Source organism: Emydura macquarii, unplaced genomic scaffold (genome assembly GCF_026122565.2).
Source record: "Emydura macquarii macquarii isolate MOO-44397 ecotype Brisbane River unplaced genomic scaffold, CSIRO-AGI_Emac_v2 contig_3044, whole genome shotgun sequence".
NCBI lineage: Eukaryota > Metazoa > Chordata > Testudines > Chelidae > Emydura > Emydura macquarii.
The window spans coordinates 2,837,100-2,864,733 of NW_027133181.1; the positions used below are offsets into that span (position 1 = coordinate 2,837,100).

At 38.3% G+C, this 27,634-nt stretch overlaps 1 long non-coding RNA gene across 1 annotated transcript in view; it reads right to left on the reverse strand.

Annotated features, from left to right (window-relative positions):
• Positions 1–27,634, reverse strand: part of LOC137141363 (uncharacterized) — a 128,424-nt gene that overhangs the window by 13,095 nt on the left and 87,695 nt on the right. Inside the window, exon 2 of the long non-coding RNA XR_010916605.1 lies at positions 11,662–11,714. This is a non-coding gene — a long non-coding RNA (uncharacterized lncRNA). The remainder of the gene's footprint in view (positions 1–11,661; positions 11,715–27,634) is intronic.

The window sequence follows — 27,634 nt, forward strand, 5'->3', positions numbered from 1 at the left end:
ACAAATAGAGGGAAGAAAAGAAAAGAGTTTCCTTTCCCTTAATGACAAATAATACCATATACTGGCTATGATTTACAAAATCTCAAAATGTAGATAACATCACCATAATACTGATACAGAATTTTTGTGACATGTCATTCATTAATGTTTGTAAAAGTGACTTGAGATCCTCAAATAGAAGGTGCTCCAAAAGGGAAAGGTGTGAATATGAACTTATCTGGCAAATTAGTGCATATATTTATTATTCACTGCAAAAAGTAAGTCTGCTTAAACTCCTTCAGAACCACTTAAATACTTTTCTGTTCATTTAGCCCTTGAAATATCTATTCTTCCTGATTTCTTCAGAATCTTGTCTATTGAGGCCTCTCTTGCCTTAATTCAGAATGCAGATGGTAAAAGCCCTGTCACTTATGGGGCTGAAGCTGAACAAAACACTTTCTGACCAGACTTGAATTCTACACAAACTCACATCACACCTTCCCCACAACTGCTACCTACCTTCAGGTGCTACTGGCACACGTGGCTCGGAGAGCCTGGTTTCTGCTTTCGGGAGACAGAACTGCACTGGTGTAATCCTCATCTTTCTCTGTACTGCTTAGTTCACTGGTCTTCATCATGACTTATCATAACAAACTCTAAAAACTAAAAATTACAAGTAATTTACGAGCTGAGTATTTTTCTTGATACTAAATTCTACCTACAGTTCAGAGTTGGAGGAAAGATGCAGTCATGCTGCCCCTGGAGAAGTTCTTGAAGGGACTGTGCTTGTTTAGCTCAGACACAATACCTTCCATGCAAGGAAAAGATGAAAACTGTATCTTCTTCATGGCTCACCCAGATATTTCAACTGCCTTCCAGTTTCCCCTTCAAGCAATCTGCATGCCCCCAGTCTGTTTCTGGTCCTTCATGGAAACCACAAAGGATATAAGATGGCTTCTTGGGCACTCATCAATCAGGCCCTACATGTGAAGTTTTATCTATATAAGGCTTTTCAAAATAGAGCACTGATTAGAGTTTTTCATATTGACACATGTAGCTTTAAGACCGTAGGGACCTTCTGTGAGTATGGGAGTGCTTTCTGATTCAGTAACTTCAAGGCTACAGTAAAATTCAGTCAAACTCTGGCAAGTAAAGGCCTTAGAAAAAATATATGCTCTACTGACTCCTCTATAAGTTTCCACTTTAAGTGGTTCTGAATGTTAGTGGGTCTTCCTTGCAGTGTTGTTGCTGCTGCTGCTGCTATAGAAACTCGTGGATATTTATCTTTGGTTTTGACATATTTGCAGTTTCCCAGTGTAAGGATCATTTGTTGCAGCTGCATTCTGAGAGGAGTCTGGGCTGAGGTACATTCTCAGTTAATAATAATGTCAGGTTAGGAAAAAAAATCACTTGTCATTTTCTAGATCTTCCCACAGCTGCTGATGGTCAAAGTCAGATGTGTGAATGCTGAAAGTCAAGTTTAAATCTTTATGTGCTGAAGTCTGACCAGTGCATAAAGACTTATACGCTTAAGCACTAAAGGCCTGAAGTGCAGTTCCTGCCACCTCCTGTTGACCCAGATGTCCTTGGGGATCCCAGATGACTGACAATAATCTCGGGAGTCAGTTAGTAGTCTTTGAAGTCTGGAATCAAGCTCCCTAAACCTTGAGCTGAGACTTCAAAGACTGTTGACCAGCTTCCCTGAATACCTGAACTTCTGATTATCCTGGGGTTTTTCATGATTTTTTGGATAGTCAGGGGTCTAATGAATTTTTTTCCTCGATTTTGAATCACAATTATGACATTACTCAAATGTAGGGCTAAATTCTGCTCCCTGTTACACATCTGTAACTTCACTGAAATTTCAGTGAAGTCAATAGAGTTACTCTGGATTAGGGTGACCACATAGCGAGTGTGAAAAATTGGGACAGAGAATGGGGGGTAACAGGCACCTGTATAAGAAATAGCCCCAACTATTGGGACTGTACCTATAAAATCATGACATCTGGTCAACCTACTCTGGATTTTCATGGTGGAAATGAGAGCAGATCTACTGAGTCCATCAATTTGTTTTTAAACAGCATGAAAACAAAGGATGAATTGGAGATATCCATGGGTTTAATCCATAGTTCCTTGACATCTTTTGCCCAATCCTTGGCAAGGTAGCTGCAGTGGTTTGGGCTGTCAGATTGTGTCAGATGTAACTCAAAAAAGTACACATCCTTGTCTTGAGTTCATTTGTGCACTTAACTGAACACAATTAGTTAAAAGGACCTGTTCCTAGAGTGTCATCAAATAGTCAAATATAACTTTCTGATGAGATTATATTTGTGAAATAGGAACTTTTTCTACAAAGGGCAGTGGCCATATAAGGAGGCTCTCACTTCAACTGTTGGAATGCACATGGCCTTCTCTCTTATTCCCTTGGACACAATGAAGATACAATCTCTCTCCCCCATTATGCACATTAATTAAATAAAAACCACAAGTTGTGTAGTCATGGAAATAAAAAGAATCTTGACTGATTTTTTGAGGGAATGAGGCCAGGGACTATGTGCTTTCAAACACTTAAAAGGCTACAAAACATATTAAATAATATTTACATTGCAATAGCACTCTAAGGCTCTCATCAGAAACAAGGCCATTGTGGTAGGTACTATTCAAACACAGATGCAGAAACAATCTCTGCCCCAGAGAGTTTGTAATTTAAGAAGAATACTTGAAGGATGCAATAGTTTTCCTGTATTTTAAAGGGTGGAAAAAAAAGATTTTTACTGTAAAAACGTGCTCTTCAGGACAGAGATTTCATCTTCATGTGTACTTGTCCAGTGCTATTATAAAATAATTATTAAAGAAGAAAATCCAATGTCTCCAATTAAAACATGCTTAGGCTACATCTACATAGTACCCATGGGAGCACTGGCAGCTACAAGCAGTGGCGCAGGCTAGCCATCCTGAAAAGGAAGCCTCCCAGGCCCTGTGGGTATGTATGCGGAGTGGCTAGCCTGTGCCGCCACTCACTGCTGCATATGCGACAGTGGCCACACTATTATTTTTAGTGTGCTAGCATGATCGGAGCTAGCACAAGTATGTCTACTTAAGTTAGAAATCACACCCCTGGCTCAGCATATAAGTGTAGTATGAATTTCAAAACTGCAGCAGGAGAGGGAATGGAGTTTTCCTAGAAGCTGCTGCATCCTTCCTACAGTGACAGACTTCAAGATCCACAGTCTCCTAAGAATCTGTGACTTGTTCTATTATTTTTCTTTATTTTCATAAGCATAACAATAAGAGAGGGTGATGTGGCTCGCAAGTTGTGATAAACTTTTCCTTAAGCTCTGCTTAACTAAGGAAAGGTGATGTTTTCAGGGTAAACATACGAGTGCCTGAGATGCCTCAATCATCCCCTCATTTTACTCCAAACATTAACAGGATTGTCTTACTTAATTCTCCATTGTAGGGTGGAATGCCTTACGCAAACACTAATTACTACTTCTTATTGCTGCACCACCAAGCCTGAGTAAATGGGCATAGAGGGCCTGTGGGCTTCTGCAGTGGTTGACAGGAGCAGCCTCAGTATATCCCACAGTCACTACTGCTGTCTCAGGACTGCATTAGGCTCTTCAGTTTTTCTGTATGTCCCCATTCCTCCTGTGCCGCAAGCTGAGTTTGGCTAATGGATCTGCATAGTCTGTTATCCATTGGGTATGTCCCTTTACCCTCCCTAACCTGTCCTTGCCTTACTACAATCCCCGTCTCTGCCCAGATTATAGTCGAGAGAAACTAGCGATAGAGTTCCTGCAATGTAGAAATCACCATTCTTTCAACTGTGTACAGCACCTTCTGTCCTGCAAGGGATGAGGCACAATTTGCGCCACAAGTAAAATCTCTCCAAGTACTGAGAGCTTCTTACAGACTCAAAGTTTCTGTAGTGACAAATTCTATACCTGCACATTTTGGGAGGTTTAGTAGATATCTTCAGTAAGACTCTTCCCTTTACAGCAACATATGCAGTATACTGAAACATGCTAAATTTGTTGACTGGGGAGTCCTTCCAGTTTGGATATGTCCACAAGATATCAGGATACCGATCTGAACTTCTTGAGTTTATAAAATTGGAGTAGAATTTTGTCACACTTTGGCAGTTCTGTTTCTAATTCTGGCTGGATCCCAGAAATGTGAGACATAAAAATGAAAAATATTGGTATGGGAGGAACATTAAAAAAAATTCTAACCTCCCCAGATGATCAGTTCTGGATCCATTCAAGATTTAGATTTAGGATTAATTGGGGCTTTTGTGTGTCACAGCTCCTCACTGCCCTTGAAGAGCGCCCTCAAATCCAGCACACATCAAAGTTCTAAAGGGACCTGGATGTAGAAAGCAGCAGGATCCAGCAAGCATTTCTGGATCTGGCTACAGAAAAATGGAGGGATACCAATCCCCATTCCTCAAGGCTGGTCTTCACTATACATTTCTATTGTGGCTGCTCATGATCCTAGAAGGACTGACAGAGCTAGCATGAGGCTGACCACTATTTCATGGTCAAGGTAGACCAGGACAAGTTGTGTCCAGCATCAGGCCTGCTCATTGTGAGTAAAGCCTGTTCAACCAGGACCAGCTCTGTGTTAGTTAACTGAAATCTTCAGCATAATTCAGCGATAGTATTGAAGACAACACCCAAAAGAACAAGTGGGGAGGACTGGCCAGAAACCAACCTTAAGAGGAATGAGAAAGGAAGATACAAGCTTCTTAAATGGCCCCATGAGACTATCCAGTGCTAGAGAAGCTATCTTGGCCTCTCACAGAGGGAGACATGTCCACAGATAAAAAGTGTGTGAGAGATAAGGTGTAGCAGTTGTTTGTAAACATCACCCACTAAGAGTGGAAAGAGACATTTATCCAGATTTCACCAAACAGCAATAACGATAAAACTCTAAAGTTCAGTTTAGGTTCTGATTTTTATACATGCGTCAGGGAGGTTATATTTTCCTCAGATAATTCATCTATCTCCTTAGTGTACAGGTACTCTAACCTGTATACCATTTCACTCATATTTTGTGTTAAGGCTATAGATATAAATCGGTTACAAAGGATTAATTATTAATAGATGTTACAAGAATGTAGCAGATATGTATTACAAATAGCTATGAGCATATGAGTAGAAGGTGTGGTAGATGGTTATATGCTATGATTAATAAGCAACCTATTGAACTATTACACACTTTAGCAATTGATTATACCATTAACACAAGTATTACTCATTTATTAAGCCTTTCTAAAACTTATTATACCCCTAATATAAATTTTACTTTTACTTCTTTACTGATTAATAAATATCTTCAACACGGCTGTAGCAGCTAGATGATTATTTACAAAACTTGGGGATGGGAGTGAGTGCGAGGAAAAGACACACTACATAAATTAATAATATTAAAGAACAAGCATTTTGAGATCCTCAGAAGGAAGGTGCCATAAACACCCAAAGTATTTATTTATTATTTTCTTCTCATTGTCAGGAAATGAAAAATGCGTAAGCTAAAACAGAAATTTTTAAAAGGAGACAAAAAGCTAATCCCAGTGAAAATGTCTGAAGCTCATTAGACCTGGGTGCTGGTGGACTGCCAAAGAGAGAAAATTCCTAAGTTGGGAGGCCTTCAAATGTGAAAACTCTGCACTCAACCCTGGAGGATTTACCTCAGGAGCAGACTGATGATTTCAAATAACACAACTGAGCATGGGGTAAGAGGTTGTACCTTAAATAACACATCCCAGACATACTACAATTCAAAGATAATCATCAACAGCTTGAACTGGATATGAATAGGAAAGCAATACAGAGACTAGAGCACAGGCATTATCTGTTCTCAGAAGAGGTAAATTGTTCTGCAATAGTTGTATCTTCCAAGTAGATCAGTTTTAATTAGAGTGTAGCCTGGACATGACAGGTATGGATGACCAATCACAAACTCTGCATTATGAAGGAATGATCACAGCTTCCTGAATAGCTGCAGATGATGAAAAACACTATGCTTACTGCAGCTACTTGAAATTTCAGGAGAAAGGATTGATTTAAAAGAAAGCTAATACTCCAAAACTTTATGGTGAAAAATGCGCTCACAGCATAAAAAGGCTTAGAACTCCTCAGATTATCGTGTACTTGCTTATGCTAATATCTTTTTGGCAATGTCACCATAAGCACTTGAATTCATTTCTTGTTCATGGTCACTGGGAGTTTCCCAGGCTCCCTGAAAACTGTGCTCCTATAAGGGTAATATTTTATGGGAAAGGCTATGTTTCTTTTGACCAAGAATCCTGAATGGAGTAGGTTCCAACCACACTTCCTTCTTCACAATTCTTGGAGTGCATAGGTTTTATCATTACTATGGGATAAGCTGGCTGTATGACATTCCCAAACCACAGTCCAGATGTACTTGAGATGTAATTTAAAAAATTACGACTATACAGAGAAATTATATTAAGTAAAAGAAACACAATTCACAAAATTATGTTGTCTTAAACTCCGTAGAAGCTAATCTAGAATTGATACAATTTTTGTATTTAGAAATGAAATCAGTCACATGTCCTCAAAACTGCTAAGTTGCTAGTTGCAACAGGGATGAATGAACTCCCAACTCTACCCATTCTTCCAAATGCTTTCTCCTTTCCAACAAGCATCACTGCCATGTTGAGTCAGACAGTTCACACTTATCTAGATCTTTATCTTTGTTGGGCACTAGAGACCAAATTCAACCCTAGTATAAGTGGGAGCATTTCCACTGAATTCAATATAGTACCAGATCAGAATTTGACCCTGGGAGAATGAGACTGCAGAATCTCGGGTTGATGAAAATAAGATATAGAGCTGAGTGTCATCAACAAATTAATGATATTGCAGTCTAAAAGCATGTCTACCCTGCCATGCAGTTCAGATTATGGGGTATAAATAACAATGCGCACCAAAGTGCTGCATTGTAACTCCCCCGTGTGGAAGCTGCAGGTATGAACTAAAAGGTTCCTATTCTGCGTTAATACAATGCTGTTTGAAGAGGACTATGTTAATATGAAAGCTTTTCCTACTTGTCACTTACATTGTGTTTAAAACAAAATATAGCTCAAGCTACATCGTAAGCATGACTGGCAAACCAAAAACATTGTGAAAGAGCTGTAAAATCAAGGTAAATACTAGTGTCTGACTTAGGACCTGATCCAAAGCCCATTAAATAAATGGAAAGGCTCCTACTATCTTCAGACTCTTAGTCACCTAGATATCTGGTTCAGAATACTTCTGCTTCCATGAACCACAGACTGAGATCACAACAGGTTCACTACAGTCCTTCATAAATTGAAAATCTAGATAAATTGAAAATTCTGCTGTTTACTATGAAGATACATTTTGTGCATTATCCTTTAAAATGATGTCTTGTCTATGCAAGAAGTGTGGACTATTCATAATAGTAGGTATGTCACCTCCCTCTGTTTTTCCACAGAATGCCAACTGCCAACCAGCAATAGGATGATAGGCGCTTCATACATTTAATAATGGTGCTCTATAAATAAATGATTATTTGTGCAAACAACTGAGGTGTATTCAGCTATGAAATTGTTATGCCTTTTTATGTGCACCCTGCCTTTAAACTTCTGAAAACTCTGCAGTAATCTAAGAACCCTGCTGTATGCAAACACCTATTTTGAGAGATCTAATTGTTACAACCTATTCAAAAGAGACATCTGCACTGTCATCTCAAATGGAGACTTTACTTTTGTTATTTCTTGGTGCTGTCTTCTGGTCTAAAGATACTTATTTTAAATTAAGGAAGCATATGGTTGCTCTTTCTGTATGGAAAACATAACAGCAATCAACTGATTGCAGAGGAATTCCTGGGGAAGGAAGTATCTGCGCTTCATCTATTACAGTAAATCTAAACTCAGGTAAGCATATATGGCCAAAAATCAAATGATTATGCATGTGTTCTTCATAGAAAATGGAGACATGGGCAAAAATCTAATTATTCTAACCACAGTGTTTGTGGAGGAATGCCTACAGCACCCTGTCTGGGCTTCACCGCAGCATTTCTCCCACAGAGCTATGATACAAATTAAAATCCATCCACAGATTTCATGGTTCCTTTCTGTGTCTAGTAATTGCAGCCTTGGGATCACAAGAATCATGGCAGAGGCAGTAGCAAACATTTTAGTTAATCAGAGAACATGTAGGCAACAGTGAAGTTCTCTTTGATTTATTCTGTCTAAATATTTTCAAATAAAAACCACTTTAAGCTAGTAACCAGTCACCACTGAATGATGTGCTTTCCAGTAAAAGTGTGTCCTTACTCTAGTCAAAACTATTAAATAAAATCCTACAATGGTTTCAATTTAAAATCTATCATTTTAAACACAAGCACAGATCCATTTTTACAATTTAGAACTGTTGAGTTTTGCGAGACACACCAGGAGCTAAGCACCAGGAAGGGCTTCCCTATATGTTATTGCCATCTAGTGGATGTACACTTCAGAGCTTGGCTGTAGCACCACACAATTAGAGCAATCAGAATCTGGTACTTTTGTTTAATCTTAGCAGGCTGATAAAGAAATATTTATGCACAGAGCTCTTTCTAGCTTTGTAATTTGCTTAATAGGACATGATTAGTCAAAGCACAGATATATCACAGTGATCAGATATTTATTTATTTGGAGTGACTGTAATATCTAATTTTGAAATCTTCCAGAGCACAAGGGAAAGTTTTCTATGAGATATTTTTCTGTAGAAAGTTCAATGTTAGGTCTGTTGTAAAATCAGACATATTATTAATCATAAGTAATTTATCTGACATAGTTGCATCAAATAAGTTTCAATGGGTAATCCAAACACAGACACTTTTTGTCACTTACTGTTTCTTCCATTTGCATTGACAATGGTAAGCTTTCTGGAACGGAGGCTAGAAAATGTTAATACAAGAACACTGATTTGGGAAATTTAGAAGGCAAGTAGTGTCAGCAAAACAACTGAATGAGCCAGGATTTGTGAAGAAGAAATTACATTTAACAGCAATATTCATGAAAGATAGAATTTGGGAAAAGGAGTCAAATAAGTTAAAAGGTCTGATAACATAAAGAAGCAGGGTAAATGCAATAACCACAGCCTAATACCAAAAGCACCTGGCTCTATCTTCATTTCTTTTATACTCTGGACTTCTGGGAGGTATTTCACAGTCCACTGTGTAGCGGAAGGTAATTTACAAGCCTGTTGTGAGGGCCAAAAATCGAGTAAACCTATATAAGACAGTGTTCATAACAGAGAACCTCATAAAAGTATATTGAAAAAAAGTCACTCAGCACATTGCAGAGTCCATTCTCTGAGGAGGTCATAGAAGTCAAATACATGTAATAGGTCTTTCCTAAGCAATAATTTTAATATGTCCCTGAATACCAGTAACAGCTAGATGCAGAAATCATTTATTAAAATTCTGTCCATGGGATCTTTATTAGTCTTCGGGACCCGTCTTCAAGATCCACCCCAGTGCCAACAATTCAGAGCATCAGTATTGAGTACTAACCCAACTCACCACAAACATCCATTTCAGACAGCTGGCTAAGCAATATTGAGTTAGCAAATGTCTTTGGGAGATCCTTAACCTTCTGTCTCCAACTTAGACCACAACTGATTTTATGACTTACATTTTTTGATTTTATGACTTTATTTTAAGAAATAGCTGCCCTCCTTGACAAGAGAATTTTTATATGAAGTAAATCACATTTCTTCTGGATATTAACTCTGATCAGTTTAATATTTCTTGCTTCCTTTCCTTTGCCTGTTGCTTCTCTCTTCAGTATGGCAGTGATATATTGGTCAGCTTGCCTTGGACACAGAGCATTCTGATCATCTTGCTCAAGAGAAGACAAGAGGACTTTAGATAAAATATTTGCATATTGAAAAACCTAACAAACAATATATCTAATACCTATACATCTTTATTCCCCTCCTTGAAATAGATATTTTCTACTCAGGCATAAAAAGCTGCCTCACAAAAGGAGAGGACTGGCAATTAGAATATTCATGTTTATCATATTCACACCTACTTTCTTCAGTTAATGCAGTTTCAATGCAAGTCCACCCAACTCATGGTAATATTAGTTAAGTATACATTAGAAAATAGAAGGTCTTATATACTTAAGTCCAAATCTTGTTCACCTTAACTCTTTGGAGTAGGCCCATGAAAGTCAACAAGCTATTTTATACCATCAGTCATTAAGTAGAAGTTTCCACTGATACCAGTAGGATTTTTATTAACCTGCAAGACCTTTCTTCAAGATTCACCCCAGTAGCAAGGATTCAGAGAATCAGTATTAAGGAGTTAAACCTCCGATTGTAGTTATCCATTTCATATAACTGACCAAGCAAATCTGAGTTAGTGAAATATCTTTGAGAGATATAACTCCCTGACTCTAGTTCCAGAGATATTAGGAGATTGATAAAATTATCTGTCCCACTTAGACTATTTGTTTGAGTAAATTAAGCAGGAATTGACCCAGAGGCTGCAATTTGTCTTCTTTTACTCTAATCTTTTTATTTTAAATTTTCATTCTTAAAAGTTACTCAAAAAGCTTTCCTATATTGTTTCTGGTACGTCTTCACTGACAGCGCCAAATTTGCTGCTGTCAGATCTATCTATCTGGATCGACTGAGCAGTCAGTGAAGACCTGCTCAATTGATCTGGAAGTCGACCCGTTAAAATGACCCCCTTAAGTGGCTCAGCACAGTGAAGATACAGTGTAGAAGAGGAGTTATGAAGTTGATGGGAGTTACGCAAGCTACTCTGCTTAGCTTGCGTAACTCCCATTGGCTGCTGCCAAATTTGAAGGTAAGTGTAGACCAGGCCCTAGATTCAAATACATTAAACTGGAAAGTAACACAATATTTAAATGCATCAGCCCAGAGTTGCTAAATGCATTCAACCCCCTGTAGCATTTTTTCTAATGAACTGACACCTCTTCTTTTGCCCCAGCCATCATCACCTTGGCAAAGCCCATTAGGAGCCAAATAAAGATTTCAAATATGGGGCATAATGGAGTTTAAATGAAGAGCTCCCAGCTGTCGCTTGACAGTTTGATTGCATAAAGATGACTCTTGCATAACTAGTTCAGAACAGTCATCCCAGAATGTATTTTGGTTTTAATTTTTTTTAATAATTCTTTTTTGCTTTGTTTTGTGCACTTATTTATTATTTTCCTATGAGGTTTTCTTAAAGTGTAATGTTATACCTCATAATAGTCAGTCTTACCTTTCTTCCCTCTGAAAACTGATAATTCACTTTGAAAGCAGAGATTTATACTGAAGAGTCTTCATCTAAACCTTATGTACAGAAATAAAATCTTTATGTCCACACATATTTGAGCTCCTACCTTCATACATTTATAGTGCGTTACATTTCCCAGCTTTCCCATATTTAATGTTTTACAGCCTGTTCTCCAGATTCTGGCAGTAAAAGGTTGGAAGGCAGGACTAAAACAGAAAGCAGGGCTACAGCTATATGTTCTAATTAGAAGTGGACCAGGACAGAAATCACCAACCTGTTCAGCTACGCAAGGGTACCACTAAAATTCCCACAGGAAAATGAGTAATGTGATCCATTACTTCCACCAAAATGTATAGTTTAGTGGGGAACTAAACCTGAAGAACTTACCTTAAAAATGAATGTGGATGGGAAAAGTATTGTCTCATCAATATTCAGCAGCACTGCCGGAGCAAAAAGAGGAATAAAGAAATAGAGCCATAAGCAGGACACAAAAGGAAAGCATTGAAAAATAAAAAAATCAACTCATGCTTTTATGCATACCACATTCTTACCACCATAGTACTGTCAAAGTCAAGTGACACGTGGCATGTTCTACAGGTGGTGGCAGAAACATATACACCTCTAACCAGCTGCACAGTCTAGCACATTGGTGTTTCAGCTTGCATTTGAAGGGAGCTCAGAGGCTGTTGTTCACAAAAAGCAGTAGCAGCCAAAGAACTTATTAGCCACATCATGCCACTCGTTGTCATACACCAGGGTGTAGGTAGTACATCTTAGTGGTAGGAGGAAGAATTAGGCCTAATGGTGGAACAGAGTCAGGCAGTGGAACCAGGGTTATGGACAGGAAACAAATCAATGGTCAGAGCCAAAAGTCAGAACAGAACTGGAGTCATGGTCAGGAGACAAGCCAGCGGTCAGAGCCGGAAGTTAGAGACTAGGGCCGGAGATGGAACAGGAGTGGATTGGAGTAAGGAGCAGTACAGGAAGTACACTGTGCATGTAGAACCCATTGAGCAGGCACTGTGCTTCTGTTGCTATAAGACTTAATTGATGATCTGCTGGCTCTGCTGGGTAGACATTTGGGCTCAGGCTAGAGCCCAGGCTTTGAGACCATCCTCTTTTGTATGGTCTTCGAGGTTGGATTCCAGTCTGGGCCCAAATGTCCACACTGCAATTTTATAGTCCCCGCATCCCAGTACCGGTGAGCTCGATTTAGCTGATCTGGGCCTGCCACGACCATACCAAGGTTGTTTTGTTGCAGTGTAGATGTACCCAGAGAAACTTGAGCTATGGCCTCGCTCTCTCTCTGGTGTTCTGGCTAGTTTTCATGGTGTTTGAGTTCTTCCGCTGCATTGTCATTACTAGGGAGTCATGACAGCAGGCAGGAAACAAGAGACTTTGCCACAATATAAAACATGGGAGAAAAGATTAAAAATTACAAAATTGTTTTGTAACTTGCGTGATGTAGTGAAATGAAATTGTAGTACAACATGCTTAGAAAATAAGAACTAAAAGGTTAGACCAATAAATATAATACCTAGCATTTCTGTAGAACATTTTGAGTATCTCAACTTTTCAAACATTAATTAGACCTCAAGGATTTTACAGTTGGGGAAACTGAGGTACGGAGATGTATAAAGTAAGGTCACACAGTATGTCAGTGCTAGAATCAGGAATACAGTCCAGATGTCAGGGCTCCTAGCCCTTCTGTAAAAACTGCACCATCACACAGCATCCAAAATACAAATCTATTTAGTCAAACCTGCTTCCCCAAAATAACACCATCAAACAAAATAATGAATTTAAATGTTGAAATAACTCATTGCCCAGAGTGCAGAGAGCATAGACAGTGTTATTTGCTCATGGCTGCATTGTGCTTTGTAGTATAGTATATGCGGACACACAATATTCAGTACACAGCCAAAAATACCACCCCTATAAAAGCAACTTAGAAGCCTCTGAAAGTTATTTTAAAAAATTATTTTATACATTTCAATTTCGTTTTCCCTCTTTCCTCCCTGGCTCCTGTCTGCAAGTTGTAGAAAGATGGGGTAAGAGGTGTTTCAATTGGCACTATGAACACAATGTTGCACAGGTATCACACAGAGCCAGTATACAGGGCTGCTAGAGTGACAGAGAAATTGTACAAGTAGGATCATTCATTTGCTGAAGCTGAAAGATTTTATATAGGACCTTGATCCTGCAAGTTACTCCCCATGGGCAGACACCTGTGCCCACGTAGAGCCCCATTCACTTCATGGAGGTCTTCCTGCCTGGAATAACTTGCTGGGCTGGGGTACAGGTATGCACATCTGAGATGGAAAACCTATATCAAAAAGGAATGAAAGGATATGAGTGATAAGTTGACTTACTTACTTACTGGTTTCTTTTTTATTTATTATTATTATTAATTCTGTCTCCTGCAAGTGTTCCTTGCTCCCTGACTGGTGCCAGATGGAGCTACTCTAGCTAGGTTATGGCTAAATGCAACTCTCATCGTCTGTCATTTTTGCTGCCACCCAATGCTAATTACTTCCCCAAAGAGTTAAGGTCAGTCTCCAAGCCTGTTCTTTTGATTAAGTAGATCACTTGGTCTCTAGCCTCTGGAAGATGGAACTTATCTGTCTCACACATAGATGACAAATGAGTGCACAGAAGTTAAATAAATTATTAAAGAAGTAATGCATACAATGAAAAGGTACTTTACTTGGTAAGTAAAACAGATTCTAAACTGATATGTTACATACTTCTTTTCTATTACTTAGTGCAGAGTGCAGTAAGAGAGAAAAATGCTTTAAAAATACAGGGAACCTTAGCCAAACACCTCCAAACCTGATTTTCCCTTTCCTATAACTAACTCCTAACCAGAACACACAGCCCTAAGTAGAAAGAGTAGCATCCACTTCCCAAGGACTTGTTTGAGGTAGATAAGACAGATTCAGTTCTCAGATGCACTGGTATAAATCCAGAGTAACTCTACTAACTTGTTTTCTCTCTTTTGAACTTTTATAAAAGCACTTCTGAGGATCGCTCACCATGTTAACTTCTTCTTTCAGACCCACAAGCTGTGACTCTCACGCTTGACTTTATTAAAAAAAAAGAGAGAGAGAGAGAGAGGCTATGGAGCTGTAGAATCATGTTTAGAATAAGTTCACGACAAATTGGCATAATGTTTTGCACACATTTTATCCTTGTGCTTCATTGCAAGTGAAAAAAATTAAATTTTAAAGTTAATGCTTACAGGCTAGGAAGAGCTAGCTTGCTAGAGAAGAGTCTCTGTAGAACAACTTGAGGCAGCTCAGGTGTGGATTGGAACAGACTGACAGAGTGAGTAGTAGGGGCCATAACTAAAATGTTTCCTGTTCCTGCAGTGAAGCTCCAAATTTATTTCTACATAGTGCAGCACTGCAAAGATGGAGAAAACCATTGCATCTTATGGAGTTGCTGCCTGTAGAGATGAATTCTGGCATCTTTAATTGCAAGCTGTTCAATGAGTAAATTGTGCTTTAGATTTCCTCTCTCCTGAACAGAGCTGCAAAAGAATGGTTCGCCACTTGATGGAGATTAGAACAGACATCCTCTTTGAAAGCTCTGCTGCTCTAGGGAGTCTGATGGGAAAACTGTCTTCGACAAATCCTTTAACTGATCAAGGAGACCAAGGAGACCAGAGCTCAGTGGCCTGTCTCTCTGCCAACATGATGCTTGTTGCAGAGCTCTTCTACGGATATGCAGAGAGTCGGCTGTTTGTCCTTGGCAGTGATCTGTGAACTACAGCATGAGTCTGATTTTTTGTGGAATGTTTATTACTGTTATTGCTATTTTCCCCAAAAGTTCAGTTTGCAATATTTCAGACCTCAGCTAAAACAACTCAAGAGGATATAAACTCACACTATGTGCTGTGTTAACCTATCTAATGCAGCCTTTCTCCACATAGCAGGCTGTTTGAGACATACTATTAAAAACAGTGGAGGTCTGGGACACAATGAAGTGCTAATTTAGTTTACAAATGTGGACAGGTTGCCCTTATTCAGCAGTATTTTAACACCTGAGAAATGCACCCTCAACTCACCACCCAAATTTGTACACCTTACTTACTTACAGTAGTCTACTGAGTTACAATAGTACATGTATTTATGCAAGTGATGGATTAATGAAAAACATTATGTGGGATATAGATACTATTTGCAGAGAACTCAGGCATATATAACAAAGAATGGTCAGATTCTCAAACTAGCAAACAAAATGGTGCTTGCAAGAGTTATGTGTGGAAACAGATGTATGCAAAACAAAGAAAAATGAAAAAAAAAATGTCTTTGTGTATAAAAATGGTAATACCCTTGGAAATTTTAAAGTCAACCAGAATGTCTACAGTGATTGCTTCTGGGTCAGAGCATCATTGTATGCACTATAAAGAGATTGACTCACTGCTGGCACCTCCTTGTGGCCAGGCATGGTACAGAGGCTCTCTCCCCACTGGGTGTCCACTGCCAACGACCACTGCGCCTCTGTGGTGATCTGCCTCTTCCTGAAACTTGGCTCTCTGGCCAGATCACTTTGAAGTCTCTCTCCTTCCGGGGAAGGCCATGAACAAAAAGCAAGGGGAATTAATACAAATAAGATGCATTGATAGGAAATAGAGGGAAATGACTCCGTCTCATGGTGCATCAAAATCTGGCCCTCCTTTCCTGCAGGGAATGGCCTTCAGACAGCAGTCATCTGGGAAGCTCCTTCCTTCAGTCAACACTTGCCTCAGGAACTGAGGATCTTTTCTCTTCTCAGGTCTGCCAACAAGTGAGCTGTTCTGCTCCCCTTTTAAACTCATCCTTCAGTCTCTGAGCATGCCTGCAGGCATGGTGGGCGGCACTGGCTGAGCCCAGCGCAGCTCTTTAACCCCTTGTTCTCCAGTATGGAGTTTGTATACCCCACCACAGTACACACACACTCTGATCAACTGCGGGCCCAAGTTCTAAAAACCAGAACAGTCCGTAGTTTGTAATGTTTGAAATCACTCGCAGGTATGATAAACAGGCTATGCAGTATTGAGACTATTAAATAATAATGATATATCATTTTCATCAGTAAATCTAATCAGACTATTTGTGTCAAACCAAATTTGGACAAAAAAATCAGAAAAAAATGTTCATGCTCTACTCTTTAGTGTTAGCATTTAGCAACAAAGTATCAGGTGCTCAAATATCATGGAGCTATACATAATATCAAACCTAGATAGATCTGACATCACATCAGCACACAAAGCTTTGGATAGACCCCATTCTCAGCTACAAGAAACTAATCCCTAATCAACCATAATCTAATTATAATGGGCCAAAATCTACTCTCAGTATATTAGAGTCACTCTATGTTGCAGTTGCACTGAGGTAACTGAGATCGGAATTTTGGCCCAGTGATATAGGTCCCTCACAATGAATAGCTTATGTAGTCTTCAGTACAGGAAACCTAAAAATCAAACACAACCAAATAAAGACAAATAAAGTTGGGGTGAAATCCTGACTCCATTGAAGTCAATGAAGTTTTGTCATTAACTTCAATAGAGCCAGGATTTCACCTGTGGCCTTTAAACATTAAGGAAAAATCATTCAGAAGGTAATATGGATTAATCTGATATTGTTAAGACACTTATTAGGGATGTAAAGTAATTACTGTAAAATCTATAGAATTATCACATCCAACAACTTTTCTATAGGTTTTTAAAAATCATCTTCTAGAATTCTAGAACAGGCAGTCAATTCTTTAATCAATGTTATAGGATGGTTCAAAAATCATACAGAAGGGTTATCATTTTCTATTAAATACTATAGCACCATTCCATAAGGGAATGTATAAGAATAATAAGCTCTTTTTCCTATTAATGTCTTAGTTGAGGTTGGAGAGCATGGTATGCAGCCAAGTCTCCATTATTTGCTTTGGATGGTCAGTTTTGCAGCTGAGCCCATAAGGTTTCTCCATATAGTTAAAAGGAATGTCTGAATTTTTCAGTGGTGGATAGACAATTTCATTTGTCAAAACTTTCCTTCCAGATAATAACAAAACTGCATGGATGGCAAACTTGTTATATGAACCTTCAAATTAAATAGACCTACATCATATCAATTCTTCAGCCGAATTAAACTGTGGGGCATGCACATGCAAAGTACTCTATATGAGAGAGAGAGTTACTTGTTAGACAAGTAACAAAACTATCTAGCATAGAAAACTTGCATTGCCACATGCTATAGATTCAGAAAAGAAAATAAACCATCAGCACAAAAAAAACTTTTATTAAAAAACAAACATTGAAAACATCCCCTAGCATATTTTCATTCAATTAGCCTTTCTGTGAGCTGATTTTTTAAATTAAATTAAATTTGCATGAACAGAGGAGCATGAAGTAACTGTCTCATGTGTTGTCAAAAAATGTCATACTGACTCAGGAGTCATTCTGACTTTGACTACATTTTACTCTTTCATTAACTTTTAACCCTCAGTGTCTGACTTTCTGGGGTTTTATCCTCATATATATAACTTTATGTTCTAGTCTGTCTAACAATACTAGTTTCTGCTGTTTCATACAGTGAAACTTAAGGGACACCATAGAAATATCTATTTCAAACACACATAGAACAATAATGTTACCGCACAGACAAAATTGAACATGAAAATGTTAAATTTTAAACAGTTTGATGATCCCTAACCAAACCATGTCTCCATGGTGGCACACTCTGCATTGGTAAACCTGTTCTTAATTATTACAAGCAGTAAAGAACAAAAATAGACCTCTGAAGGAAAATAAGATGCTTGCTCTCCTCATGTGTATGTCTATTCCCAGCATGCTGTTCCAAAATACAACTGTTCGATTAAAGTTGTTGTAGCTCTGGGACCCAAAAAAATGGTTTAGGTCTCTTGTGTGTATCGAGATCTTCTCTACAATGAGCTTCACAGGAGGGAATTATCAATAGGTTTTCTCCAACTTAAAGCCTACTATTCCTTTCTGAGTGCACAAGCATACCTAAAGACCACCAACCATCACTGTCTTTTCTAATGTCAAGTGGGAGATCATTCCAAAGTCAAGGAGCTGATTTGTTTAGGATTAGTCATATCAGGTTGACAGTCTGATCCCATCAAGATAAGCCTCCTTGAGATGAACAAAGGATATCATGGGATGAATACCAGAAAGTGTGTGTTAAATGTGATGGAAATATGAGTAACTTTATGCACATGAGTAGTCCCATCCAGTCCACTGCGACTACTCACATGTATAAAGTTACTATATGTGTGTTAGCAGAATTCTGTCCTTTCTCATTCTCTTTCAGGAGCTGTTAGACTTCATTTATATCAGTCTGTCTTTCCTTTGTGAGCTTTACATTATTCTAATCAGAAGATTAAATGGAATTATGCAAGCAAATTAGTTTAATTTATTTTCACGTTTTTAACTTCAAGAAATTTAGGGGGGAGAAGAGACACATTTTTCTTTATTTTACTTTTCCCTGATTAGTGGGAAAAGGTACATAAATTATGCTTTCTTAATATATTTTAAAGTAACCAGAGAGATTTACAGTTAAAATATGCTAGGTAAACATTCTGTTGTTTTTAGAAAAATATGCCAGAGTCACATGAATAGAAATTGAAGTTATATAACTATCCACTGAACAAATTTAGCACCTGAAGTGCAACTGAAATCTTCCAAGTGTCTCCCACCCAATGTTCTACAACTCTGATTTGAAGGCATCATTCCTAAGAGCAAGTGGCAAATTCAGTCTTCACACCCTGGCCTTTTGGTTGAAACCATCCACACTTATAATGTGGTAGCCTGAACCCAGAGTAAGTCTACTGATTTCCATAGTTATTTCTGATTTATACTTGTGTAAATGAGATCAGAATTGCTAATAGGTCTACAGTATTGTATAGGTCATCAAAAAGCTCACAAATGATCAAATATGTTTGGCCACTACTAACCTCAACTGGAAACCAGTCACCTGTGTCCAATTCTTCTGAAACATTCAATTTCTGAGTCAATACAATCAGAAAAGTACAGAAAATTATACCAAAAAATTCTACCTTGTATAATGAAATAAGCAAAGGTTGGTATGTTGCCAGATTTAAGAATTTATAGTCTTGTAAGCATATGCCATAAGCAAAATTTGAAAGATTGCATTGACATTTGCAAAATGATGGCAAGTTTGATTTACCATTTAAAGTAAATTCTAAAGGATGAAAGCAGCCCAGCCACAAGGGAACTCCTTAAAACAGCTGCTGGGTCATATGCTAGATAGAAGTATTTTCCTATAGGAGAGTGAAGTTATTAGACATTCTTTCAGTAGTGCTTCTCACAAAATTCAAGATTTATTCAAAATGGTAAATCATTTGATATTTACAACTGATTTACTTTACTGAATAGGTATTTATAGATAAAAGATGTCTGGCCCTGTAGGAATAGTGACTGAAGCAACATCCTCTGAGCCATGTGGGATTTCTCATCTATTTAAGGGCATGTGCAAGTTTTGTATTTTTAGATGGAATCCAGACCTCCTGTAGATTTTATTCATCAACTTCACCTTGCAAGGTAGGGAGCAATGGGAGGAGAGGTTTAGAATTGCTGAGCACCATTGCTCAGCAGCACTCATGGGAGGCTCAGAAGCTGTCTAAAGTGTAATGGAGGGTATACTTCTGACATATCGAGCCAGGGCTGCTCTCTCTCACTTCAGCTCAGAAATAAGTGTTGTCTGGATAGACCTCAGGAAGGGCTAGCAGCCTGACACTTATGTGTGATCCCATCCATTTAAATTAGGTGTTCAGCAACCTTGATGCTCCATAAGATAACATATGTCACACTCTTAAGCGCTTCTAGATAGTACGTGGTGAGAGGCAGAAATTTGCTATTCTAAAGCTTAGGGCAAAAGCCAGCTGTAAGGAAATATAGCCACAGCCTGAGAACAGTTGGTAGAGAAAGCTAATTAATATCTTTTAAAACAGAGACATGATGGCAGTCAAGATTGTCCATTACCATTTCAAGGTGCAGTTTGTTTTGCTTTACTTCTACTTTAGGGCTTATATAGATGGGACATGCAGGGAAATTAATCCAAATCAACTGAAAGTGTGAATTTGATGTAGATGTATTAAACTCCATTAAAGCCTTGTGTGAACACTTGCCACACCTAACTGTAGGAAGTGGAGCGATGACCATCAGTATTTCTGAGTGAGAAAACCTTGCGCTAATGTGCCTGGGGCACAAATGGCTTGCTAACAAAAGAATCCCTGACTGAAGCTTTCATCCATTTTAGCTGTGCTGCCATAAATTGGAGATCTACACTATTTCTGAATATGGCACATGATCTTTATTCCAATGGTTTGGAGTGGAAATAGATAAGCACTATGCCCCGCATACTTGGCAGCTACTTAGCTAGTCTGTTCAGTATTATATTTTTAAAGTTCTGAATTCAGGATTCCTCTTCCATGTACAACAGTTGATAGCATCATTAACATATAAAAATAGGGATTTTTTCTGTACTCCTTGCTAAGGTCTGCATTTACACACATTTACTACAATTGCATGTGGAAGTATTCATTTGTGTGTGCCTTTTACACCAGCTAGTTACACTAGCAAGTGAGATGACATAAGAAAACACAAATGGGGATGTACTTTTGTGCATGTGTTTCCTACAAGGGAATCTCAGTCCTCCAGATAAAGAAAACGGTCTTTATTGCCATTACCTTTTGTAGGAGACAAATGGAGGAAATATTTTTAAAATATTTTATTTTGAACTGTAGAATGTATTTCAAATCTTTATTGATTAATGATCTGAAACGTTTCATGTTTTTCCCCCACTTCGTTCACCTGCTAAAGCTTCTAATCAGATATAGAAGGAAACAGGCCTACAAAGCCAAAAGAAAGAAAGGCTGGTCTTGTGGTTGAGACACTAGACTAGGCTACGAGCCATTTGGGTTCCATTCCTGGCTCTATCACAGACTCTCTGAGGTCTTGGGTAAAGTACATAATCCTCCGTGCCTCTTATTCCTCCCAATAAAACGATGATAATCCTTCAGTTGTTTGTCTTGCCTATTCAGATTGTAGCCTCTTTGGAGCAGCCTGTGTCTCTGACTCTGTTTGTACAGAGCCCCACTCTAGCTTGGAAACACTAGTGGTAGTGGTAGTGGTAGTACATATCATTTATAATGAAATATTTTGCCTTTCAGTTGGGAAGATAGAAGTTGTCCTTTCTACATCATGAGGTTCAAATTCTCTTTTTCGCTACTTCCCTTTTGTTTCTCTATTTAAAAGATAAATAGGGAGTACCAAGTACAAAAGGCTCTATTTTTGGAGTAAGGTACTATGCAAAGTGAGTAGACAGAAGTGAGGCCTATATGAGTTGGTCTGTACGCTGTAAGAGTAGTAGGTAAGGTACTTGAAAATAAAAATTTAGAAAAAGATTTTTGTTATTATTTTCTGAAAATAAAAAAGTCTAATAAGGAAACTGAAGTGGACATAATAAAGGATATACTATGTTCATAATAGGAAATTTAAGTTTAAAATACCAGTCCTACACAAAGCTAGTGTTTTTTCGTAAAACATGGGTTGCTAAATCCATTTATGCAATTCAGATATGAGAAGGTGGGATTCGAACACCAGTGTAAGATTTCCATCATCTGTAATTATAAGGGGACATTAATAGGGTCATGTAAACATATAGACTGAAAAAAAAAGTCATTAGTTAATTAGTCAGAGTTCTATCTTATAGCTTTTCTCCTATACTTAACATAGGATAACAGGATACAAAGTAGGAAGTGCGTGTGGGTTCTATTATACAGACCAGACAGTATGACAAAATATACATTCAATATTACATTATATAGTAAATTAACTATTTATTTTCATAAAAACAGCCTGAAATATTCTTGGCAATGCAAGTGTATAAAAGCCCTGCAAGTATATTTTTAAAAAATTAAAATGAGGGGAAAACATTTATAGCAAAAAACCTTTAGAGCTTGATCCTGTATTCCTTGCACCCCTCAAACTCACAGATGTCAATGAGAGCCTTGGGAGCACACGTAATGCAGGAGTAGCCCTTTATGAGCATTAAAGTAAAAATAAATCTTTGTGTCATTTTCCCTTCCTGTGATACATTATTGTATCAGCAGTAGGTTCCTAAAGTACTTTCCCTTAGGAAGCAGGCTGACTGACGTAACTATAATGATGAGATCTATTCTAATTCCTTCTGGATTTTTACAGAAAACTCTTTAACCATGAAGTGGAATGTAGGGTCTCTCCAGGATTATATCATACATGCAGATCTGGCAAGCATACACAACATTCAAGCCCTAGTGTTTATTTTGCTCAATCTCGAAGTTTACACATACGAAGACTACCCAGGTAACTAACAGGTTAAAATTAAAAAATATTTTCATTCCATTTTCACATGCTGTATTTTGGTCTGCAGAAATAAAGACACTGAAACAGATCCTCTACCTTCAAGTGAAAGGCTAGTTTTAAAATTCAATTCCTCTCATCTAAACTCCTATGAGGTCTATTCTCCTTATACACCCAAAACTCCCACTGACATATTCACACAAGGAGACAGACCTCTTGAAGCCAATGTTTTCGGCTATTCACTGAAAATCCTTTTGTATAGAAAAGTAAATAGTCTGGCATTTTCCCATCATTGACATAAGTAAAAAGTATGCCTCAGCAAATTATTTCAAGTCTGTCAATAGATCAGATATCTTAAATTTCTCACCTGCCTCCCAGACCACTCCCTGACTGGAGACACTAACCATTACCAAAAGGGACGTCTCCTTTCCTTGAATGCAGCAATCACTGTTTAAAAAAATACCATCCATGGTTCTTTAAATAGACCCATGACATGGAGGTAGAGAGGCGGAAGACACTTAGCTAAGCCTTTCACTACAAGGAAAAAGATTTTTTAGGAAGACTGCAGATCTTCTTCCATATTTTAGGGACCTATGAAATTATATTATTCAGCAGGTGAAGCTCTGAGTTTCTCTTATGAGCATCTTTTCAAATGAAACTTCCCTTTGTTGAAAAGTTGAGAAGGGCTGGTTTGGGGAACAATCTTGCCCTATTCAATTGCCCAAGAGCACTTAGTTCTTCACTGATGTTTAATATTACAAGTTTTATAACTGAGATGCAGGGATAGCACTATTTGAAACTGACCCTTAATGTTAGGACTGACACTTTGGGCTCCATACTTTAACTGGATCTCCGTACTGTGAAGATAGAATTGTGTCAGAACAATTTTGACCCCACAATTATTTACAGGGGAAATTTCATTCAAATGTGTATGTACCCTATCTGCTTACAAACCAGGAAATTAGATTACCAAGTGGCTGAGCCTTTTGAGTACTACCTCAATAGTGGGAGATTTTGCAAAAGCATAGAAGGCAGTTGAGTACTAGTTGTCTCTTTGGGAAAAAAATCTCTTCTTGAGTAATCATTAGTTGTACTCGCAGATAACAACAGAATTGTTCCAGCAATTACCTCCACAAAATGGGGATCAGGCACTTGACACATGGACCATGACAATTTCTATGGGACCAATGTAATTTAGCACAATATGTAAATATGTGTTGACAGATTTTCTAATACTTTGCACTCCCACCTTCAGATCCCTTAACATTATGTCAGTGTTGCTGCAGCACATGTAAGCTAAGTGGGCAAATCCCTTGTAAAATTAAGTCAGTCAGAACTATCGGACTGTGAGCATGTATATGCAACCTCTTTCCTAAAGAAAATTAATGTTTTTGGAAAATATGAACAGAACTACAATTATTTGCATTGATACAGACTATGGAGTAGGGGTCAGCAGAATTTCACCAACAAATGTGCTTTTTGTCTGAGACCTTATACAATCCCCTAAGTTTTAACTTGAGTGTAATTTTAAGGCCAAATAACCAGAAAATTGTAAACCATGCAGGTCAAGGGAGGGGAGGAGTGGAAAGGATTATAAATGAAATGGCTTGAACAATCTAAACTATAGTGTCATGAACAGTGCTGCTATAATATTATTGCTGTAGGTTAATGTGATCCTTTATACAATCTTTTCTCTCCACAGCAGCCTATTTTCAAGAAACAAAATGGTTTCATTTGAATTGCTAATCCTATCACATATATAGTTTTATTCTTTTGGATCAGGATGAGTGACAGTGCTATATTAGAGTTAACAAACCTTATCCAGTTTTAAATACATTTCTGGTATTGAAAGCTAACAGAGCTGAAAACTGAATGGGTAACAGCTCTGCTCTTGTATTCATTCCTTTATGGGAGCCATGAAAGGATGGTATGGAGGGAACCTGATAGAAATTTCTTGTCATTGCTAAATAGAACTCAATCCAAGATAGAAAAATAAAAGGTTAGCTCTGCCGTCTTTTATACCATTTCATTAGTAGTGGCCAATGCTTTCAAAACTAGGGCCAGGGGCTGTGCAGACTGCTTAATTCAGCTGGGCCCTGAGCTTAATGGAGTACAGCCTCAAGAATCACTGAACCAAACCTTTGAAAGGTTCTGTGTTTCAGGAGCACAGCTCCCATACAGTGGGTGGCACCAATTGAAGAAAAAACTGCAGAAAAATTAGCAGCTTGCATTAGGCAATACTTCTCCTCCTGTACTCATGGACCTCCAAAACCTAGTTCAAACCTGGTATGAAAGATCACTCTCATATGAGTCACATGCACTGATTTTCTTTGTGTTTTAGCCTTTATTTCCTCCCCACCAATGTTTTCAAAAGCTTTTTTTGTAGTTTTGATCACAGGTCAAATTTGAAGGGCATGGCTAGGGCAGGGAGTGGCATTGTCATGTGCCAGTGAGAATATTGCTATCATTCATATGTCAGGCGTTAAATCAGGACATAGCAGCCCAATGTCTGGATTAGTTCATTAACTGTTATATTTAAGGAAGATTTGAGAAGGAGCTAGAATAGACTAGCAAAACAGAGCCAGTAAAACTCTGGATAAGTTAGTTTGTAGCATTGTTTTCATTTGACTATTCTTGGGAGAAAATAAAGCTTCATGGAAAATTCTGATATTTGTTTGTGGTAAGGGAAAATAAAGTATACACATTCCTTAGACAAACTGTTACACAGCTCAAAGATCTAGTTGAGGTGCACTATAGGAGCCTGAGCCTGAACATATACACGGCAATTAAACAGCCCCTTAAGCTCGAGGTCAACTTAGCTAGCATGGGCCACCTGCAGGTGTCTAATTGCAGTGTAGACATCCCAAGAAACATGCAGCTGCATAGTCTAATGTTCTCGGATTCAAAAATGACTTTCCAAGGCAAGGAATCTGTTTTAGTCCCTGCCTTCGGGGTAACTTCCCAGGTATGGGCTTTGGGAGGAAAAGTGATCCCAGACAGAGATAGGTGAAGTGACTTTCTTTACCCACACAGACTTAGAACCAGGTGGAAAGTCATTAATAATATTGTTTTACTAATAAAATACAGCAAGGACAGTAGGTTTGCACACATCACTTCTTTTACATATTGTCTCAATTTTGTAGTTTGTGGATTTCTGGGAGATGAATGACAGATGTAGCAAGCCACTTCAGCTGCCAAAACAAATGTTGGTCATTCTAGTCATTGTTCAATGGCTTTGACTAAGCAGATCCAGGATGTTAGTACAAGGTGAAATTCTGCCCCTCATAATGTACTTATGTTTTACAACATCTCACTGAAGGAAGAACACTTGGGCATGAATATGGCTTAAAAAACTCTGTTTTTGAGTCCATCCAGCTGTCTCCACTTCAGCGGAATTTATGGAAGTAAGAAATGGAGAAGCCCCATTAGTTTGTACAGTCCATCTCTGCTAATGTAGGATTATTCCCTAGATTGTTACATTCAGTCTGGTGTTAAGTCCAGTGTAGTTTTGCACAGTGATGGGGATGCTGCCCCTTCCTATGGGAGATTACTCCTCAGCCTGCTGGGGCCAACTCCTAGGGTTATATTCATCATATGCCACTCACATTTTCCTACTCAACCCATATATCCCCCTGTAGCACCTTAAATAATTTCATCTCACTCCGTGGCATTCAGAATCTTCAGATAGCTGTAAACTGTTCTATTTGTCATTATGTTACCATTTATAGATACATAGTTCTTTTTAATCAACACCTTCAATCCACTAATTATGGGCCTATCTGTGGCTTTCTCACAAGCCCTGAGCAGGGGGACAGACCAGTAACCAGATTGTGATTCCATATGCCACTACTCTCCCTTCACTGCAGGTGTGCAGGCAGTAGTAGGGAGTGGGACTCCTTCTGAGACACAATAGGGTCTCTGTCTCCCTCTAATTCTGGGGAGAAAAGTAATCTGTCTTCCCTATATCTGGAAAAAGAGTCTTTTACCTCCATAGATGGAGTTGGTAATTTATGCCATCACTATATATGTTGCTGAGCAACTACAGAAAATCTGTTGACTTAGCACCTTGAATTAGTTAATATCATTTAGTAGAGTTCTTGTAAATTATAGTAACATTATATCAGGAAACATTTTCTATGTCTCAAAGCCAATAAGAGTCATTTGCTTGGGTCATTTCAAATTAGGCTGCATCACTTAACCACTTAAGCAAATACTGACAGGAATCACCTAAATTTTCAAGAGGATGGATTGGATGAATGAATATTTTTCCCATCTCTAATTTTTATTATTTTATGTATCAAAAATATTCCAGTACTTCTGTAAGCAACAGCAGCAATCTCATTTTGAGAGTCAGGTGATTACTTTCCACCTGCAATAAAACCTGCCTTTCCTTTTAATGAAGCATTCTAAGCAAGAAAATATTTTCACTTGTCATGAAACCATGAAAGGGGACAAGTCTGCCACATGTCACATAACTCTGGACAATACACACACACCATCATATTATTCAAACAGTTCCATAAGTTATGAAGACTATAACTAATGTCACAACAGGAGTAGAACAAGTGGCATAATGGGATCTGCAATAACATGTAAAGCACCTGACTCTGTTTCTACAGTCATCCTCTTATTAGAGAATCATAGATTTTAAGGACAGAAGGGAACATTATGATCATCTAGTCTGACCTCCTGCACAATGCAGGCCACAGATCCTCATCCACCCACTCCTGTAATAGACCCCTAACCTATGACTGAGTTATTGAAGTCTTCCAATAATGGTTTAAAGATTTCAAGCTATAAAGAATCCACTAGAGAATCCACCAGCAAGTGACCGTGCCCCGTGCTGTAGAGAAAGGCAAAAAAAAACCCCAGGGCCTCTGCCAATCTGCCCTGGGGAAAATTCCCTCCTGACCCTAAATATGGCAATCAAGTAAACCCTGAGCATGTGGGCAAGACTGATCATGCAGACACCCAGAAAGAATTCTCTGTAGTAACTTA